This window comes from Papaver somniferum, chromosome 5 (assembly GCF_003573695.1).
Source record: "Papaver somniferum cultivar HN1 chromosome 5, ASM357369v1, whole genome shotgun sequence".
Taxonomy (NCBI): Eukaryota; Viridiplantae; Streptophyta; class Magnoliopsida; order Ranunculales; family Papaveraceae; genus Papaver; species Papaver somniferum.
The window spans coordinates 27,080,019-27,087,076 of NC_039362.1; positions in this window are offsets into that span (position 1 = coordinate 27,080,019).

The window sequence follows — 7,058 nt, forward strand, 5'->3', positions numbered from 1 at the left end:
TCCACATCTGTAGCAGATATTTGGCAGATATTCATATGCAATTTGGACCCAGCAAGGTCCCCTGATATTAATCATTATTCCTGGTGTAAAGGGTTTTTCAAGGTCCATCTCCATGTTTTCCCTAACAGGTTTTCCTACAAGATCAACTTCTAAGACCTCTCCTATTTGAGCCAAAAGTTCTTTAATAGCAGTATCGTCTTCTAGATAGCCAGGTAGGAATAGTAGTTGAGCCCAAAAAACCGCTTTTTTAAAACATGCAGATGGTTTTTTTTTATACTTACTGTAATCTTCAAATAACATTACCTGATTGCCAATGATCCAAGGTTGTTGTTCCAGAATCATATTTTTATCGCTTTCATGATGCATGACCACTTTATACTCTGGAGTGTTCGCCTCTGTTTGGATGTGCTTGAAAGCTAGCGGGTGCCAATGTTGTTTGATTGTATCTTTCAGCGTTTCATATGGCAATCGATTTCCAAGTTCATGTAATGCCAAGCAGTTGCTGTGGTGAGCATGCATAAGATCTCTCATCCTTTCTGTTAATTGGAAGATAAAAGTATCTGGGAAAGTGGATTGTGCAGGATTATTTTTGGTTTTTGTTGTGGAAAGGTGGTGCTGATTTGCTGGTTGAAAAGGTGAAAAGGATTTGTGATGTTTTTGTGATGAGTTTTCTTTTTTCACGTTCTGGCGAAGGTGTTCTGCAACTTTATTAGATCCTTCCTTTTTTTTCAATCATGATTATTGACTGAAGATCCTTCGCGTAAAAAAACTATATTGTCAAATATGGTATGGTTTTATAAGGAATGCGCAATTGGGATACTAAAACTAGCTGGGGACATAGGAAAAAGACAAAAATGAGATTTAAATAGTAAATCAAAGTCACCCTTATCCGTGTATTTTCATTAATTTCTAATTTATCCTTCACTAATTAGATTTAGTGTTAAATTAAAATTAGTGAACTTATTAGATTGTTTGATAAATGATTAGTATAGATCACAATCACTTCACTTGGATGAGGGTATAAGGAAATTTTTTGAGCTACTGGAATTTGGTAAAAAATGAGTACTCACAACTTACAAAATGCCGCCAAAATCAATGCCAAAAAATGGGTACTTCCAACTTGCAATACCGGCATTATAAGTTATTTATCGAGCACACGGTACCATTTTTCGGCATGGTCTTCATTACTTTCGGCATGGTCCTCATCATTAATACAATGCCGAAAATGTTTTATAAAATTTCATTTTCGGCATGGTCTTCATCACTTCCGGCATGATCTTCATCATTTCCGGCATAGTCTTCATCACTTCCGGGATGGTCTTCATCACTTCCGGCATAGTCTTTATCATTTCCGGCATGACCTTCATCATTTCTGGCATGGTATTTATCACTTCCGACATGGAATCGTATTTATAAAACTCTCAACGACGCCATAAAAGTTACTACCGGCATAGTTAGTTACAAAAAAATCTATGCCGATAGTGGTTGTCAAATGTACAGAAAATTATTACCTTAAACTGTAAATGCCGACATTGAATTTTATTTTTCGAGCAAGCCGACATGCTCTATCAGCATAGTATGCATGTGAACTTACAATGCTGGCATGCTCTTTGATGTTTTTTCATCTTCATGGTTGAATCGATTTGGATTCATTTTGGCATATACACGACATCTGCAGGTTTCCTGTTTGTACATGTAGTATATATGACATGCAATAATGTTCATTTGTTTTTGTTTTCTTGATTGGTAAAAAAAAGTATATTGATCAAAAAAGAGAGAGTATAAAGGTTTTACCACCATGAGCAAGAACAAAAGAAAGAAGAAGAAGGAAGGTAACAGGATACCCACCTTCAAATCCAAACAAACAACAAAGCCAAACAAGCAATAGAGTCTGACAGGCTACACAGAAAGCAAATTACATAGGATCAAAATAGATATTACACCAATCTGCCATAATATTGGAAGAGTTAACAATAACAAACTGTTTAATTGCAAGAGCCCAAGTGAACAAGCAGTAAATGGATTTGTTCACAACTCCAGTAACATTGTTTCTTTTATCATTAAAAACTCTGGTATTTCTCTCCTTCCACAAGATCCAAATGATTGCAACAGGTACCAAATTCCAGACTGCTAAATTGGTTGTGTTATGTTGTGGCAGATACCAGGCTTGAAGAGAAGGAATGATAATCCTATGTACACATTAAAACCAGTTCAACTTGCTTAAGAAATTATTCAACACTTCTTTAGCAAAAGTTCAATGAAGTAGTAGATGAGAGCTTGATTCATTGTTGTTGCAAAACAAGCAAACTTCAGGGACTTCAACACCTCTTCTTCTGAGAAAATCTCTTGTAGGAAGTCTGTCATGAGCAATTAACCAAAGAAAGAACCAACTTTTAGGGGGCACTTAAGATTCCAGATGAAAGTATATATTGAAGTTTGCTGAACAATACCATGTTCCATAGTGAGCTTATCATATGCTGACTTAACTGAGTAACATTTACTTTTAGTAAAAGGCCATACTAGTTCATCTTTCTGAGCTGCATTGAGATTGAAAGAGGCAAGATCATCCATAAGAAGATGTTGTTCAGTTCTTGCAGCCACATTTAATCTTGTTGGAACTTGCAGATTCCAGGAAATAGCATTGCCATCTGAAGTGCACATCTCTGCAACAGAAAGATGTTTTGCTCTAGACAAAGCATACAGGTTAGGGTAACTAGTTCTAATTGATTGATCATATATCCAACTGTCATCCCAGAATCTTACTGAAACACCATTGTTTACTTTGAACTTGATGTTCTGCAAAATAAAAGATTTATACTTCATAATAGCCTTCCACACTGATCTACCATAAGAAATTTTTGGTGACTTTGGAATCCATAAAGCTCCATCAGTGCCATATTTTTCATCAACAATTTTTCTCCAAAAAGCATCCTTCTCCACAACAAATCTCCAAGTCCATTTTGAAAGCAAAGCTTGATTCATCTGTTTTAAACTTTTGATACCTAGAACCCAAAACTTTTTCCTTCTACAAAGAGCACTCCACTTTACCAAATGAATTTTTCTTTTTCCTTTGTTATCATTCCACAAAATATCTCTTATTAGTTTCTCTAACTTTTTAATGATACAAGCAGGCATCTCAAAAAGAGACATATAGTATATAGGAAGACTGTTGAGCACACTGTTTATTAAAGTAATTTTCCACGCTCTTGAGAGTAAAATTTTCTTCCAACCAGCAAGCTTAGCTATGAACTTCTCTATAAGTTTATCCCACTTTGCAACACCACCACATTTGTCTCATAAGGGAAGACCCAGATAAGTAGTAGGCAAGGTTCCACTGTAACAACCAAGAATAGAAGAAAAAATAGATAAATCACCCTCATATGCAACTCCAAAGATTTGGATTTTTGCAAAGTTAATCTTCAAACCAGTTAACATTTCAAAGGACAGAAGAATTAGCCTTAGATTTTTAATTTGCTCCACATCAGCATCAAGAAAAATAAGTGTGTCATCCGCAAATTGCAAATGACTAATTACCACTCCACTTTCTTTAGTTTGAAAACCAGAAATAAGGCCTTCTTCTGGTGCTTTTTTTATCATGAAAGTGAGAGCTTCTCCAACTAATAAGAAAAGAAATGGTGATAAAGGATCACATTGTCTGATTTCTTTATTTCTTTTGAAATAACCAGCTGCACTTCCATTAATTAAAACAAAAAATCTGACAAATTCTACACAACACTTGATCCTACTCCTCCATTTTTTACCAAACCCCATTAATTTGAACGTTTCATCCAGAAAATTCCAGTTAACATGATCAAATGCTTTCTAAAAATCCACTTTACATAATAAACCTGGTTTTCCACTCCTTATTCTTGAATCTATAAGTTCATTAGCTATCAAGACACCATCAAGAATTTGCCTTTTCTTCACAAATGCAGTTTGATGCTCAGAAATGATTGAAGGAAGACAATGCTTAAACCTTTCAGCCAAAATCTTAGATATAATTTTATATGCTCCATGAATAAGACTTATTGGCCTTAAATCTTTAATCTCCTCAATACAATCTTTTTTAGGAATCAAAGCAATAAAGGTATTCTTTAATCTCCAATCAAGATAGGATTTACCTTGTAATTCTTTAAGAATATTGAGAAAGTCTTCTTTGAGAATGTCCCAACAAAGAGAATAAAATTTGATGGGAAATCCATCTGGCCCTGGTGCCTTGTATTGACCCAGCAATTTAATAGCTCCAAAGCATTCCTCTTCTTAACTATCTCTCTCTAACCAAATGCACATCTCTTGAGTAATTTGATTGAACTACATATTTTCAGTTGAAACAATTCTTTGCTGCTGAGATTGAAAAATATTTTGGAAAAAAGCCACAATACCATCCTTAATTTCATGCACATCATGAGTAAGAACTCCATCCACTTTTATTGCTCTAATGTAGCTCCTTCTCCTTCTGTCATTTGCAAGCCTATGGAAATAATTTGTGTTCTTTTCAAAGTCCTTGAAGTAGATTGCCATGCTCCTTCTCCTCCATTTTAAGATCTAACTATGCTCAAGTTACAATACTCTTTCCTGGCTGCAGCTCTCTCCTCCCATTGTGAAGTTAATAGACCATTGTTTGCATACTATATTGCATCCAGCTCAGTAAAAACATCCTCCTGCTCCTCAGTCTACTATCAACTTCCCCAAACTCCCTTTTGCTCCAGATTCTTAACTGAACTTTAAGAAGTTGTAACTTTTTACAGAAGACAAAACCTGCACTGCCTGAAACCACAAAGGAATTCCACATATCTTTCACAAAAGTAATGAAATTAGGATGTGAAAACCAAAAATACTCACATCGGAATGGAGATGGACCAAACTTCACCCCTCCATAGACCAGAGATATTGGATTATGATCGGAATAAGGACGGGCAAGAACATGCTAAGTTGTTTGAGGAAAAACAGATTCCCACGTAGGACATAATAAAATTTTGTCAATTCTGCTCCTTACATTCTGCACTTGATTGCTTGTCCAAGTATAAGGCGCACCAATCAAAGGAAAATCAAAAAGGTAGTGCCTTGAGATAAAGTTATTAAACTTCCCCATGCCATTAGTTAATTCTCCTCCTGAAGATCTTTCATGAACATAACGAATCTCGTTAAAACCGCCTCCAATTACCCATGGATAATTCCAAAAACATCTAGTTTTTTCAATCTCCCTCCAGAACAAATTTACTTCCTCAGTGTTATTTTCACACGGAGCATAAACTCCAGTGAACATTCATTCAAAAGAATTGGATCGATTTTTGCATAAGATTGTGATAGAATAAGGGCCAATCAAAGAATCAATAACTTGCAATTTTGAAGAGTCCCAAAAGCAAAGAATTCCACCAGAGTTACCTTGAGAGGGTGAATCAATCCAAACAACATATCTTTTTCCCCAACATTGCCAAGCTAACAAATCATTACATTGCTGAATTTTGTTTCATGGAGTAAGAAAATTGTTGGTTTCCAGTCCTGCACTTTTTTCTTCATAATGTCTCTTCTGTTTAGGTCATTTCCAAATAGCTATTTTTAAATCCATCAGCTAACTAAACCGCAACCACATCAAAATCCACTTACTCAATTAAGCAGATTTTTAATTTTCCAAATCGAAATTAAGAAGATGAGATTTGAAGCCATCCATTATCGCATCATCAATTTCATGTTGTGCACCTTGAAATTTAATACTTAACTTGGGACAAACAGATACCATTTGTAGCATTATATCTTCAAAATCTCTTCTAAGTGTTGGACATACTTTGTGTTTCAGAGTACCCCACTTCTCATTTGTTATCCAGAAGAAATAAAAATTTGTGATTCTGTCTTGCTTTATTAGATCTTGACTATGATTGATATGTGTGGTACCCATTGAATCAACCATTTGTAAATATGGAATAGATACAACAGCTTGCAAATACTCCTCGACTTCTTCTTCATTATGAAAGACTGGATTAGTAGCGTTTTAGTTAGGACAAGAGAATTCGAATTTGAATTAACTCTGACCGAGTCAGATTTAACTGACACAACAACTACCAGACTTTTTGAGTTATCTGTCTGACTGTCATCTGACTGACCAAGATTAGAAATATCTTCACTCATTTTCGTACCCGACGAACTCATATCCGAATCCATAGAATTAGTTTGATGAACCATATCCGTTGAATTCAAATTCAAATTTGATTTTAAACTTTCACCGCGAGACTTTCCTTTTTCTGCAACTGAAAATTTTTGAAACAATTCTTTTCGCCGAGAATCATGGGGTCTTAGAATTGGTTGAGGAATTCTTGGCCTTTCTACATTAAATGAGATATTCTTTACTGATTCTACAGCTGGCGTAACAGCAGGCACCAACTCCAAATTCTGAACGCTAATCTTCTTGTAAGTATGAATCAGGCTTCCATTACCATACTGTAAAGGTGAAATCTTGACTGGAAAGGAATATGAACCATGATGATAAAGAAAGGATGTTGTAATTCCATCAAAACTGCGAACCTTAAGACGAATATCTGAAACATCTTCCCAATGTAGTGTTGAAGGATGTATCTCTAAGGATGTATCTGAAACATCTTCCCCATAAGTTAAAAGGAACTCCAAAGACTTCGACCCAAGAACCATTAGAATTAATTTTTGTTAATGGAATAGAGTTTGAACCACTCCACCGTAGAAGTAATCTGATTGACACATCTTCAAAATTCCAGAAACCCTTGTGAATAATAGAGTCCTTATCTTGATTAATTGCAAAGAAAAAAGTTTTTTATCCTCGAAGGGATATAACCCAAACTCTTTCTCCATATTAAATCTAGTAGCAATCTCCAATCTGTTCCATGAGACAACAATTTTAGAAGTTTCAATAATGATGGCTTGATTCCAATTTTTTGACTCATTGATTTTAGTACTGGTATCTTGTTTAGTAGTGTTGAACTGCTGCTGAATCTCTTTGTGCTTAGGCCTCATTGTTCCTTTGATAGAGACAACTTTGGAGAAGTTATCTACAAATCGAGACCATCTCAACTCACCACCTTCAGAAGGAA